This window comes from Syngnathus acus, chromosome 3, assembly GCF_901709675.1.
Source record: "Syngnathus acus chromosome 3, fSynAcu1.2, whole genome shotgun sequence".
NCBI classification, from domain to species: domain Eukaryota; kingdom Metazoa; phylum Chordata; class Actinopteri; order Syngnathiformes; family Syngnathidae; genus Syngnathus; species Syngnathus acus.
The window spans coordinates 19792791-19807904 of NC_051089.1; positions in this window are offsets into that span (position 1 = coordinate 19792791).

Below are 15114 nucleotides of genomic sequence, written 5' to 3' on the forward strand. Positions count from 1 at the left end.
TTTCATCAATGAGAAACAATTCATTTAGTGTGAAAATTGTATAGTTTGCAGTGTATAGTTCGTATTGCTTATTTTTTAAGTTTAAAGAGAGGTTTTACAGTGAAGTATGATAGGTGTAACCCCTAACTTCGGCACCATAAAACAAGTTGTGCTAAGTTCATTTTGTCTTCACTTATAAACTAGTTGCCTGGTTCTTTTATCACAGACAACATCTAGACGTCTATTCAACATTGAGGTTCTCTTCAATACATTTAACCTGTGATCCTTACCTTTGTGTAGTTCCAGGATGTTGTGAAAATGCATTTGATTAGTGGTGGTCCAGGGTGTGAAAATTTACATTTTTTACTATAAAAATAGGTTTCAGTAACAGTCATACTTATGTTAGCTGCAGATATAAATACACCTTTTGCTGTTAAAATTAACCAAAACGATAATTGAACCTAAATTTAAAAAAAAAAATTCAAACATTATCCAACCATCACAAATATAAATGTGCAATGTTTTTAAATCATATGTTTAAAAATGTAAAAATATACATACAATATTAAAAAAAATGGGGGCTGTTTTAATAGAACAAAACTACTAAGTTACAATATAAATATAATATTTGGGACTACGGCCCGCGGGCCAATAACAACTGGCCGCAGGTGGCCCGCGGGCCGTAGTTTGGAGACCCCTGGTGTAGATTGTCATCGTGTCTGTGTGCTCGCCCCTCCCTTCCTGTGTGCCCGTGATTAGTGTAATCATACTCACCTGCCTCTTGTTACCTGTGTTGTATTTAAGTTCTTTTTGTGTGTCACTCCCTGTTGGAGCATTGCCTGCATGCATTTGCTGCTGTCATGGGAATGCCACCCTGTCTGTTTTGTCTCACGTTTCTGTTCGGTTCCTGTTGTTGATTTTGTCAGTAAGTTATGTCAGTCTACCAAGTCTGTGTTTTGAGTTTGCTTCAATAAACCCTGGTCCAAGCTGCACTTGGTCGCCCTGCTCCATTTCCACCATCCGAATCGTGACAGAAACAATATAAACACCACTCTCTTGTGGGCTTTTGATAGCCCCCTTTGCTACTCAGCGCTGGAGCCTGTTTTAATTTTAAAGCCATTGTGGTCCTTGTTTCATCATCCGTGGCCTCTGTGCGTGTCGCCAACAGCTTCTCCAAAGATGAACTCGATGGACATCAGGCACCACCAGGGCTGTGGACTCGGTCGGATTTTTGCACCGAGTCCGAGTCCGGCCTCTTGACCACGAGTCCGAGTCTGAGTCCGGCTGTCCATTTTTTTCTGTTAATTCATGTGACTGCTTAGTCTTTATTCAAGGCTAATTTAGATCAAAATCTAAATAATTACAACAGTTTTGTGATGGCTTTGTCTTTATTAAACATATAAACGAATACAATAAACAGATACTTTCAAGTTTTAATCATTAATTACACCATTATAGAGGCTTTGCAGCTGACGTCATCAAGCTACCCACATTAGCGGCCATCTTGGCGGTCAACTTTTCAGTGCCGGTCAACGACTCACACACGCTTTCTTGTTATATCTGCTGCTATTTGAGCTTAAAAATGCCGGATACCTGCTGTGCTGTTGGATGTAGCAATAGACGAGGCGATAAACCAAATCTTAGCTTCTATAGATTTCCGGCGAACATGAAAAAACGTGATAAATGGATCGCGGATATTCGTCGTGAACGATGGAAACCTACGATTTACACAAGGATATGCAATGAGGACTTCATATCAGGTATGTAAACAAACTATTCACCCCTGATTTGTTTCACAAAATGTGAAATAATACAATATGGGATGATACAAATATGATTGTTGAAAATGCTGGGTGCATTTTTAGAAAAGCAGCAAGAGCAGCAAGGCAGGGAATGGGATGATTTCTTCAGTTCACCCCCCCGTTTTTATTTTGTGTTTATTTTTTCATGATGCTTCATCTGATTGGCTTGAAAACGTTATCAATGTAAATATTGAACTTCATATTGGAATTGAACAATTAATTCTCGAGTGAATGCATTAGGAAATTTCCCAAAAAATTATTATGAACCTTGTGAAACAATTTTTTTTAATGTAGCATTTTTTAACAAGAGGGTTTTTGTTACTTCATTTGGCACAAGGTAAAATCTACATTGGTAAAGTTTTCAAGCCATTGGCACAAGGTTAAAATTTTTATTGGTTAAGTTTTCAAGCCAATCAGATGTGGCATCATGCAAAAATAAACAAAAAATAAAAATGGTAGCAACTTGAACAGACAGGTACAGTATCTGAATGATTTCACTCTATTCAGTTTTTTAATATGTCAAGTTATGAAATGCCATTACAAAACAAATCGACGAGGTAATTATAAATATCTGGATATGAGAGTTCAGGCAGGTCGGCTGTTGCAAAATGCTCGGGCGATTTTAGCATGCTTCTCGGTAAAAGGTACGGATCCGTTGTGCCAACAAGGTTCGACTTCTCTCTGTAACGTTTCTTGGATTCTTCATCCAAATGCCCAACTTCGTTGGATAGCAAATCAGCCATAATTCGGATGAAATCGGTGAAAATGTAGCGCAGAAATCAAACAATCTATACAAACACGTAGGAACGAGCTGACGAGTTGACCGCCAAGATGGCGGCATAACACAAAATCACGTGATAAAACCACGTGACTGCAAAGCCTCTATAGCTCAGACATTTATCTAAACACAAATAATTAGTGACGACCCCACAACTATCGAAACACATCAATGATATAAGCTGGGTGACATAATCGTCCTTGACATTGGTACATAATGTAAACATTAGCCTAAGTGCAACTCAACCTAGCCGCATTGATCGTAACTTACGCTCCGTTTCCCCCCCAAATCTAGAGGCAAAACATTGTTCTCTCGCTGCTCCCGGGTTCTTCCATCTTGGCTGCGCGCGGGGCATTGTGGGTCTTGTACGTGCACGCACGCAGGCAGGCGCGCACGCAACAACTAAATTTGTCTTCATAACAAGCAAGCAGGGCTGTGGACAGTATTCCTACGCGCATTCTCAGCAGCATGATGAAAATAAAATTCAATAACGTCACTGAGGCATATTTTAACGAACTCCACTTAATTGTATGGCTTTTTAGCCCGTGCAATGTTCCAAGCCAGTTGAAACAATGCAAGTGTGACAGTCTCTGAGTGCTTCGTAATTTTTTTGAAAAACTGTACCTATTTTTCTGCTTGACTTTTCAAAGTCTCCAAACTTGTGCTTGCGAAATTCAGTCCCTTTTGCAAAGTCCTTATCGATATTGGCATGAAGTGAGCTGAAGTGGCGCTCACCATTTGAAGCTTTTAAATGCGCCAATGACGTCCGACATATCAGGCAGAATGGCTTGCCATAGCGTTCAACAAAAAACAACTTTAACTCTGTTAAAAACGTCCTGTGTTCATCGTCATATATTCGTTTAGCTGTGCATTTTTTCCTTGCCATTTTGGCAAGCGTCTTGTCAGCTTTTCTGGACCTAATGGGCCCCCGTAGTCACAGTCGCCATTCATTAAAAAGCCAGCAAAACCAATCGCTCTGTTTGTCCCTCCTCCTTTGCGGGATTTCCCCTCACGCGCAGGCGCGTTTGACCAAAAACCATATTGAACTCAAGCGAAGCAAATACGCACGAAAAATAAACACAAATGTTGATATGAACGTATTTTTTTTATTGTCGGACTCGGTGGACTCGGTCAAAATCAGCACCGAGTCCGGCAAAAATGACCGGGCCCGACCGAGTCCGAGTCCCCGAGTCCACAGCCCTGGGCACCACCCATCGTAGACCTTGAAATTACTCTGTAAAAGAAATATGAATATGGAAAAAAACAAAAAACTACCTGTAAAATAGTTTTTCCCTGATGTATTCATGTCAGTCACACATTTCGAACATAAAGCAATCGCACAGGAACGAGCAGACTTTTTTTATTTATTTACCAGCGCTATCAGAGCAGTCTTCTTGTGTGCCCTCTTTGCACGAGTTTCACCACCACGCATATTGTCATTTGTGTAAAATCCACAACAGAAAAAAATTGTCAACATTGAGAGCAGCCGCCACATCGTAAGCCAGTGCTTCTCAATTATTTTCTGTGATGCCCCCCTAGGGAGAAGAAAACATTTCGTCCCCCCCCCCATGTTATTAACATTAAAGAAAAACAAATAATAAATAAAAAAGAAATAAACTTACAATAAAAAATAACTTTATTAATAACATTGTTTTTTAGTCTGTAACAGAACAGATTCAAAGTGCATCACTTTGCCTTAAATTAAAAAATAAATTCTAATTATTCAAACTATGAACATTCTTGACCAACTTCTATTTTATGCTCAAAACAATACAATAAAATAATAAACATACATAATGTTAAATTAAATAACAGCAATAAATAATATTCAATTCAAAGTAATCAGCAACATTAACTCAGGAGCACAATATATGAAAAATTGTAACCTACAAAACAAAAATAAATAAAACAATTTGTGCTGTTATTCAAAATGAGGCAGCATTCCACAGCTGCTCAGCTCTTCTGCAATGATGTAAGGTGTTTTTTTTTTTTTTTTGCACTCAGTAATTTGGTACGCTGCTTTATATGATGCTTACAGTGCTTGCTGATTGACTAACGTAGCATTCACAAAGTGGGATGATTGTTGGCAATATTTAGCACGTTTTCACTGAAAAACCTCAAGCATTTTATCAGCGTGGTTGGGGTGGAATGACTTTAAGTGCCGCCTTAATTTATTTGGCTTCATACTGTCCGCTGCCAATATTGTAAGGCACAGTAAACACACCGGTCTTTCCTCGTCTCCCATCGTAGTCACACTGAAGCCGAGCGCTACGTACACTTCGTCATATTTCCTTCTCTTAGCTTTCGTGTGACTCTCAATTCTCTTATCTCCGACGTCATATGATGGCGCCGCGGATGGCAGCCACGGTGAGTCGCTCTCTGTTTCTTTGTCTTATTTTGTGTGTTTTCTGTGTCCTCTGCTGTCCATCCCGGATCACTTTTACCAGGGAAGCGCTGTTAAACATCGGACAGTCTTCTTCTGGTATTTTCTCTCCTGTTCTCTCTGATTCAGACTGTTTGTCGGAGATTCTAGCCGGAGCGCCGGTGCTATACAAGCTAGCGCGACGGCGGCGCGGAAAACGAGCCGGAGCACTCGTAAAACTGAGGCAGAGAGGGTTCCGTTCTGCCCTACCGTCAATTCATCTGGCGAATGTCCGCTCCCTGGCGAACAAGATGGACGAACTGCTGCTCCTCACTTCAAGGAACACGGACTTCAGCAGATCCGCCGCGCTGTGCTTTGTGGAAACGTGGCTCAGCGAACGAACCCCCCACCACGGCATGGAGCTAGCGGGGTATAGGCTAACTCGTGCAGATCGCAGCGCGGAGCTCTCCGGAAAATCGAAGGGAGGTGGTCTCTGTTTCTACATTAATGAACGTTGGTGTACTGATGTCACGGTGTTGAAAGAGTTTTGCAGCCCTCTCCTAGAAACACTTTTCATAAACTGCCGGCTGTTCTATTCACCACGGGAGTTCTCCTCAATCGTCATGGCGGCTGTTTACATTCCACCACACGCACGTGCGAGTGAAGCCACGCAGATGCTGGCTGACCAGGTAACAGACATGGAGAAACTTCTACCAAATTCACTAATCATTGTTCTGGGTGATCTTAACAGGGCGAACCTCGCACACGAACTCCCCAGATACAGACAGCACGTAACGTGTCCCACCAGAGGGGCACAGACTCTGGACCACTGCTACACCGTGATCAAGGATGCATACCACTCTGCGGCTCGTGCAGCTTTAGGACTCTCAGACCACTGTCTAGTTCATCTGATCCCGGCCTACAGGTAGAAACTAAAAACTTCTAAGCCTGTGGTGAGGACTGTGAGGAAGTGGACAGTGGAGTCAAGGCAGGACCTCCAAGCCTGCTTTGACTGCACCGATTGGGGAGTTTTTGAGACCTGCATGAACTCACTGACACTGTCACATCATACATCAGTTTTTGTGAGGATCTGTGCGTGCAGACTAAGACCTTCTGCACGTACAACAACGACAAACCTTGGTTTACACCGAACCTCAGGAGGCTGCGCAAAGTCAAGGAGGAGGCCTACAGGAGCGGCGACCGCGACCTGTTCAAGCAGACCAGAAACACACTGAACCGAGAGGTCAGGAAAGCCAGGAGGTGTTACGGGGAGAACCTGAAGAGACACCTCTCTGCCAATCCAGATCCCTCAACAGTGTGGAAAGGTCTGCAGAGCATCACGGGGTACAAGAAACGAACCCCCCGTCCTGTGGAGAGCCCAAGGCTTGCTAACCAGCTAAACAGGTTCTACTGCAGGTTTGATCGGTCCTCCCACACAACGAGACTTCCTGCAGCACAATCTACATACTCACCTCTCCCCACAACTACTCTGTCCACACCTCTATCATCGTTGTCACCCACTCTCTCTTGCAGAGGCCGCGCCCGCACTCCAGATCCGCGAGGAGGAAGTGCGCCAGATGTTCCGGAGACAAAAGACCAGGAAGGCACCGGGCCCAGACGGCGTGTCACCTTCCTGCTTGAAAGTCTGCGCTGAGCAGCTGGCGCCCACCTTTGCACGGATCTTCAATCGTTTTCTGGAGCTGTGTGAGGTGCCCTCGTGCTTCAAGAGCTCCACCGTCGTTCCAGTGGCCAAGAAGCCCGCCATCACAGGTTTGAATGACTACAGACCTGTCGCACTGACATCTGTGGTCATGAAATCTTTCGAGAGGTTAGTGCTGAACCACCAGAAGGATGTCACGGGCCCCCTGCTTGACCCCCTCCAGTTTGCCTACCGGGCAAACAGGTCAGTGGATGATGCGGTCAACATGGGACTGCACTACACCCTGCACCACCTGGACACCCCAGGAACGTACGCCAGGATCCTGTTCGTGGACTTCAGCTCGGCGTTCAACACCATCGCTCCTGACATCCTCCAACAGAAGCTCATCCAGCTTGCGGTGCCTGCCTCCACCTGTCAGTGGATCACCAGCTTCCTGACCAACAGGAGACAGCGTATGAGGCTGGGGGGCATCACATCTGACACCCGGACCACCAATACTGGAGCCCCTCAGGGGTGCGTCCTCTCCCCACTGCTCTTCTTTCTCTACACCAATGATTTCTCCTCAGGTGACTCTCCTGTGAAGCTCCTGAAGTATGCAGACGACACCACTCTCATCGGACTGATCCAGGACGGTGATGAGACTGCGTACAGACAAGAGGTGGAGCGGCTGGTCCACTGGTGCAGCCAAAACCACCTGGAGCTGAACCCGATCAAGACCGTGGAGATGACAGTGGACTTCAGGCGAGACCCTTCACCACTTTTACCCCTCACTATCCGCAGTAATACTATTCTCTCCACAGACACCTTCAAGTTCCTGGGAACCACAATCTCTCGGGACCTGAAATGGACCGGCCACTCTGTCCGGAAGAAGGCCCAGCAGAGGCTGTACTTCCTGAGACAGCTCAAGAAGTTCAACCTGCCGCGAGAGCTTCTGAAGACCTTCTACACTGCCATCATCCAGTCTGTCCTCTGCACCTCCATCACTGTCTGGTTTGGATCAGCCTCCAAACAAGACAAGCACAGACTGCAACGGACAATCAGGACTGCAGAAAAGATCATTGGAATCAACCTCCCATCTATCCAAGACTTGTACCTGTCCAGGACCAGGAAACGTGCAACGAACATCTCTACAGACTCTTCTCACCCAGGTTGCAGTCTGTTTGAACTACTCCCCTCCGGACGGCGTTATAGAGCTCGGTACGCCAAAACCAGCAGACACAGAGACCAGGCTGTTGCTCTGATGAACTCACACCACTCTTAGAGTCTCAGAGTCATTACTGTGCAATAACATCCTGCTCTTCACACCTTTTTTGAATTTGTCTACACTGTTTTTGCCATTTTTCACATGTTCTGAGTGTTGTTAGTCACCTAAATGTTGAACAGAGGGTGTGTTTTACCGAAGTCAAATTCCTTGTTTGGCACGCTCAAACATGGCGAATAAAAAACTCTTGAATCTTGAAGCTCTCTCCGCCGTTCTTTTCAACCCTGTTAAATATTTTTCCATGGTGTCCCACTGCACTTTTTATCGCCTGCTTTGTGCTGTGCGTGCGTATGTTCCATGCGCTCTACACTGTAGAGCGAACACTCCTTGCGCACACTCTTACAGTCTTCTTCTTCTGTCGTGTGTCTTCAGACTTGCAGCTCCGTTGAGGCGAGCCAGGTCAACGTGTCGTCGTCCAGGTCAATTAAATCCAGGTCAAAAATTAAATCCATCAAATATGAAATATTAAACCAAAACAATTCTGTAAGTTGTATACATAATGTACAGAAGATGTGATGCTTTGTTTTAAACAAACATTGATCCGTGTGAAGTGTGGTTATTTCTATAACCAATATTAAATCCATCCATCCATCCATCCATCATCCAGCCAGCCATCCATCCAGCCAGCCAGCCATCCAGCCATCAATCATCCATCCTCCATCGATCCATCCATTTTCTATACCACTTGTCCCCACCATCAAATATGCATATTTCATGAAATATTTAACCCTAAACCAGCTATAAGTTGTACAAATAATGTACAGAAGTTGTATTGCCTTGTTTTAAACAACCAATGATCCGTGTGAAGTGTTGTTGTATTGCTTCCTTTGAAACGCTAGGGGCAGACGCGTGCATAAATTGTGCGCCACCGTAAAAAAAACAAGAAGAAGAAAAAGAAGTAGAAGAAGAAGTAGCGCAGTGGTTCTTAACCTTTTTCCTTGTTCGCACCCCATTCAATTCACCAACCGGTTCTCGCACCCCCTTCCAGAATTGATGAAAAGCAATATTGATATCATAATCATAATGTGTAAGTAACAAAACCATCATGTATTTAATTCTTTATTTACATAACTGACAACAAAATAATGCATTGCAGGATTAAGAAAATCAAGATTACTTTCATACTCGGAAAAAAGAACAAAAAAAACATTGTGCTTGTACTATGCATGGTGTGTTGTGAATTATTATGGCTGAGCGCCAAACTCAGTGACTTTGTTGCTGTTGCTTTCCATTTATGATGGCATCAAATCTTGGTGTCTTGGTGCTGAGTGCCACTCGCACGTCTTTTTGTTTTGAAGCAGACAGGAAAATCCAGTCTCGCAGAGGTAAGTAGTCGCGAAAGGCACGAGCACAGTCAGAGCTTTCTTTGCCAGTGCGGGATACGTTTCCAACTGAGAAGCCCAGAAGTGCTCCAAGTAACCATTGGATTCCACAATTGTTTCTCAGTTCGATGAGATCTTCCTTGTTGTTGCTATCATCATCAACATCTTCCATATTCTGCTTAAAAGGGTGCCGGATCCAGTCGTCACAGGGTCGTAGCTCTCCACACGAGAAGTAGTCATCAAATGAGGTGCACAGTATCTGCAGTATCTGTAAATTTCCCCCAGGGTATCCTCGCACCCCCAAGGAAGCATTCTCGCACCCCTAGGGGGTGCGAGCACCCCCGGTTAAGAACCACTGAAGTAGCGGGTACTTTTCTTCGGGTTTCATCGAATTGGAAACAGTCGACGCTGCTAAAGAAAAAGAACAAAACAATTTACTTTTCAACAAAACAAAGAAGGTACGTAATGCGTGCTCTGTATGTTTCAAGAATGTTTTTGCGAGTGGTTTGTTTGTATGTGTTTGTTGGGGGGCGGTTTGGTAAAGTTAACATCCTTTACTTTTTAAACGTGGTTAAAACTTATTCATCTTACGTTTTTAATGCAAGGCATTTTATGTTGCTTGAAATGTATGAAGTGACCCATATAAACTACTTTTGCGAGTAGAGAGTGGACGGTTGCCCACGATTGATCTGGAGAACTTTGACTTGATGTTCAAGGAAATAAATGACAAACAGGATGCAAGAATGAATGACAGAATGATTAAGCTTGGAATTGGTTTGTCAAAATTTTGGATGTTGTGATCGCCCCTTCACTCTTGATAGCTTACAAATGGAACCTGTAGGGTTCCGTTTGGTTTAATTGCTGTACTGTCAAAGTTACTTTTTTGCTTGATTTACAAAGTCAAAGTCAAATTTATTTATATAGCACATTTCATACACAGAGGCAATTCAAAGTGCTTTACAAAACAAATTATTAAAAGCAGGTGAAGCAGAGCATAGCATTTACATAAGTTCATTTAAAAAAATAGATTACAACGTCATTGATAGATTATAGAACAGAATCACATCAGGTCAGAGCCTGGCATAAATTCATTTAAGAACATTTAAGAACATTTTAGATTATAATAAACAAACAGAAACAAAAACAACATCATTGCTTTAGTAGCAGCTAGAAAGCAAAAGAGAATAAAAAAGTTTTAAGTTTAGATTTAAAGATGGGTAGGGTAGGGGCAGATCTAATGTCCTCTGGGAGTTTATTCCAGCTGTGGGGGGCGTAATGGCAAAAAGCAGCTTCACCATGTTTTGTTTTGTACCTGGGAACAATTAGCAGGCCTGTTCCCGATGACCTAAGTGATCTAGAAGGTTCATAGTGTTGGAGCAGTTCAGAGAGGTATTTTGGCCCTGGCCCATTTTGAGATTTATAAACTATTAGCAGAATCTTAAAATCTATTCTATGGCATACTGGTAGCCAGTGTAGGGACTTGAGTATTGGTGAAATGTGTTCTGCTTTCTTGGTTCTTGTTAGAACTCGGGCAGCAGCATTTTGGATGAGCTGTAGTTGTTTAATAGCTTTCTTTGGTAGGCCTTCGAAGAGGCTGTTCCCGTAGTCCAATCTGCTAGATATGAAGGCATGAATTAATTTTTCAAGATCTTGTCTTCTTCAAGAAAAAAAGTCCTCAATTAAATTTTGTCTACTCTTAATTCCACTCTTCTGAGACACTGTTCATAATGTCTTGGGTACAGATTGCAAAGCAGTCTTGTTTTGGGAGGGGCTGATTTGAAGACCTGCATGTTTCCAAGACCATGGACTGGTATGATTAGTTTGACATCTGTACCATAGATTAGAAAAGACAACAGTGAATGCTTACGATGTGGTGGCTGCTGTCAATGTTGATATTTTTTTTCTGTTGTAGATTTTACACAAATCACAATATGCGTGGTGGTGAAACACGTGCAAAGAGGGCGCACAAGAAGACTGCTCTGATAGCGCTGGTAAATAAAAAAATACGTGTCTGCTCGTTCCTGTGCGATTGCTTTATGTTCGAAATGTGCGACTGACATGACATACATCAAGGAAAAACAATTTTACAGGTAGTTTTTTTTTTCCATATTCATATTTCTTTTACAGAGTAATTTCAAGGTCTACAATGGGTGGTGCCTGATGTCCATCGAGTTCATCTTTGGAGAAGCTGTTGGCGACACGCACAGAGGCCACGGATGATGAAACAAGGACCGCAATGGCTTTAAAATTAAAACTGGCTCCAGCGCTGAGTAGCAAAGGGGGCTTTTTACATTTTTAAACATGATTTAAAAACATTGCACATTTATATTTGTGATGGTTGGATAATGTTTGAATTTTTTTTTTAATTTAGGTTCAATTATCGTTTTGGTTAATTTTAACCGCAAAAGGTGTATTTATATCTGCAGCTAACATAAGTATGACTGTTACTGACCCACTCGAAATTCATCGTCACTCAGGCTAACTGGAAGCCATGGCTGACAGGGGCTGTCCTCAGGCTGCTGAGGGCCAGGGACAAAACCTTCAGAGCGGGGGATGAGGCTGGCTTGAGGACAGCGAGGGCCGACCTGTCCCGGGGCATCAGAGAAGCAAAAAGGGCATTCTCTTGCAAGATTACTGCCCACTTCAAGGACAGCAGGGACGCACGGAGCCTTTGGCAGGGCATTCAGACCATCACGGACTACAAGCCCGCACCTCAGAGCTGTGAGGGCGACATCCGTCTGCTCAACGATCTTAACCGCTTCTTTGCTCGCTTCGACGCTCAGAACAGCACTTGCCCGCTGAAGACCCCTCCCCCTCCACACGAGCAGCCCCTGTGCCTCTCTGCCGATAGCGTGAGGAGGGTGCTTGCCGCTATCAACACCCGTAAGGCGGCGGGCCCTGACAACATCCCAGGTCGAGTGCTGAAGGACTGCACTGGGGAGCTGACGGGTGTCTTCACAGACATCTTTAACATTTCCCTGCAGCAGGCCATCGTCCCTTCGTGTTTCAAGGCTGCCACCATTGTGCCGAAGAAACCTGCTCCGTCCTGCTTCAATGACTACCGCCCCGTGGCACTGACGCCCATCATCATGAAGTGCTTTGAGCGGCTTGTCATGGAGCACATCAGATCCATTCTCCCCCCCACCATAGACCCCTTCCAGTTTGCGTACTGAGCCAAACGGTCCTCTGAGGATGCCATCTGCTCTGCCCTCCACTCGGCCCTCACCCACCTGGAGAGAAGGGACTCGTATGTGAGATTGCTGTTTGTGGACTTCAGTTCTGCCTTGAACACAATTGTGCCACAACGTCTCATCTGCAAACTCGACAAGCTGGGCCTCAGTACCTACCTCTGCAACTGGCTACTGGACTTCCTCTGTCAGAGGCCTCAGGTGGTACGTGTTGGCGACAAAATCTCCACCAGCATCACGCTGAGCACGGGGGCCCCCCAAGGCTGCGTGCTCAGTCCGCTGCTCTTCAACCTGCTGACGCATGACTGCACTGCAACCTACAGCAACAACCGCATAGTGAAATTTGCTGACGACACGACTCTGGTGGGTCTCATCACCAAGGGCGATGAGACTCAATACAGGTTGGAGGTTGACCTTCTGACCACGTGGTGCAGGGACAACAACCTCCTCCGGAAGGGTCATACCCAGCACCTGCCACTGACCATCGACGGTGCTGTGTTGGAGAGAGTGAGCAGCACCAGATTCCTGGGGGTGCACATTAGCTAATCGCGCTAATAGCTATTAGCCATCATTTGAACGTCTACTCAATAAACGTCTAAAAAACTTTTGATTAGCGCTAATAGCTATTAGCCATCATTCGAACGTCTACTCAATAAACGTCTAAAAAACTTTCCCATATAGATGTCTTATAGACGTCTATCCCGTAGACGTCTACAGAACTGTCTCAGAAAATTAGAATATTGCAGAGATAGGGACTCGAGTCATCGTGACTTGGACTCGAGTCGCTGTTTTGATGACTTGTGACTTGACAAAAAATGAAAAAACTTGAGACTCGACTTGGAGTTGGAAGTTAAAGACTCGGGACTTGACTTGACTCGAGACACGATGACTTGAATGACCAGTGTTATTTAGTTTATGTTTTCAGTTTGAATATAAAATTAGTAATACATTTAAAAATAATAATATCGATAACACGGTAGGAGCGCAGGCTGAGAATGGCGTTGTCATGTTTGGATCACTACCCTGTCAATCAATCAGTCGTGCCCTCTCTACCTACCGAACGTGTTTATTGGAGAATCACGTCCCTTTATATCAGACATGCGCAAACTTGTCAGCGGGAGCGGTACCGCGAGTCATCACCTTCGGCTATCGCAATTACTTTTATGACGGCAAAAGACGGACAGCACAGTGCGAGATATGCAACAAAAACATTTCGGACAGCCAGACGACAACTTCAAACTTTTTCCGTCATTTGAAGAGCCATTCTGCCAAGTAAGTGCTTTTCATTTATCTAAATAGGTGTGTATATATAGCAGGGGTGTCCAATACTTTTTGCAAGGAGGGCCAGATTTAGTAACGTGAAGGGGCCCGGGGGCCAATATATTTTTTCGCTTCTCTTCCGGGGGGGGGGGGGGGTTCTAATGGGACGTCAAACGCTGCGCGTTCGCTTCTCTTCCGGGGGGGGGTGCTAATGGGACGTCAAACGCTTTGTGTGGCGGGCTCCATCTAGTGTGGAAACTGAGAAGTGCAACAGAGTTGAGCTCAAGCTTCTTGTGCGGGCCATATTCAATTATGTTTTCAGAATTTGCTGCGGGCCAATAAAAACTGGACCGCGGGCCGCAGTTGGCCCGCGGGCCGTAGTTTGGACACCCCTGATATATAGCTTTAATCAAAGTCAAAGTCAAAGTCAGCTTTATTGTCAATCCCTTCATATGTCAAGACACACAAAGAAACCGAAATTCCGTTTCCTCCATCCCACGGTGACGAGACATACAAGTAGGCGACACAAAACAAAAACAAGAAGGCACAAACCATAAATAATAAATAATAAATAAAATAAAATGAGCGATGAATAAAAACAGACCAATAACCCATTGAATATGAGGGGCAAAACCGAGCCAGTGAGCATACAGCAAGAACAGGACGCTACGCTGAAAGGGGGAGCGAGTTCAGGATCCTAACAGCCTGGAGTACGAAGCTGTTGGAAAGTCTGGTGGTGCGGGAGCGCAGGCTCCTGTACCGCCTCCCAGAGGGCAGAAGTTCAAACAAAGAGTGAGCGGGGTGACTCACATCACTCACAATCTTGGTCGCCTTGCGAGTGAGATGGGAGGTGTAAATGTCCTTCAAGGAGGGGAGAGAAGCACCAATAGTCTTACTAGCCGTTTTCACAATGCGCTGCAGGGCCTTCAAGTCTTGGTCAGTGCAGCTGCCACCCCAGACAGCAATACAGCTGGAGAGGACGCTCTCAATGGTGCCGCGGTAAAAAGTAGTCATGACGGCCGGAGGAGTCCCCGCTCGCCTGAGTTTCCGAAGGAAGTACAGGCGGCGCTGGGCCTTCTTCGCCAGCGACGCGGTGTTGGTGGACCAGGAGAGATCCTCACTGATGTGCACCCCCAGGAACCTGGCGCTGCTCACTCTCTCCACCACAGCACCGTCGATGGTCAGCGGCAGGTGTTGGGCGTGACCCTTCCGGAAGTCAACGACAATCTCCTTGGTCTTGTCGACGTTCAGCAGGAGGTTGTTGTCCCTGCACCACGCGGTCAGAAGGTCAACCTCCAGCCTGTATTGAGTCTCGTCTCCCTTGGTGATGAGACCCACCAGAGTCGTGTCGTCAGCAAACTTCACTATGCGGTTGCCGCTGCAGGTGGCAGCGCAGTCATGCGTCAGGAGGGTGAAGAGCAGCGGACTGAGCACGCAGCCTTGGGGGGCCCCTGTGCTCAGCGTGATGCTGGCGGAGATCTTGTCGCCAACACGTACCACCT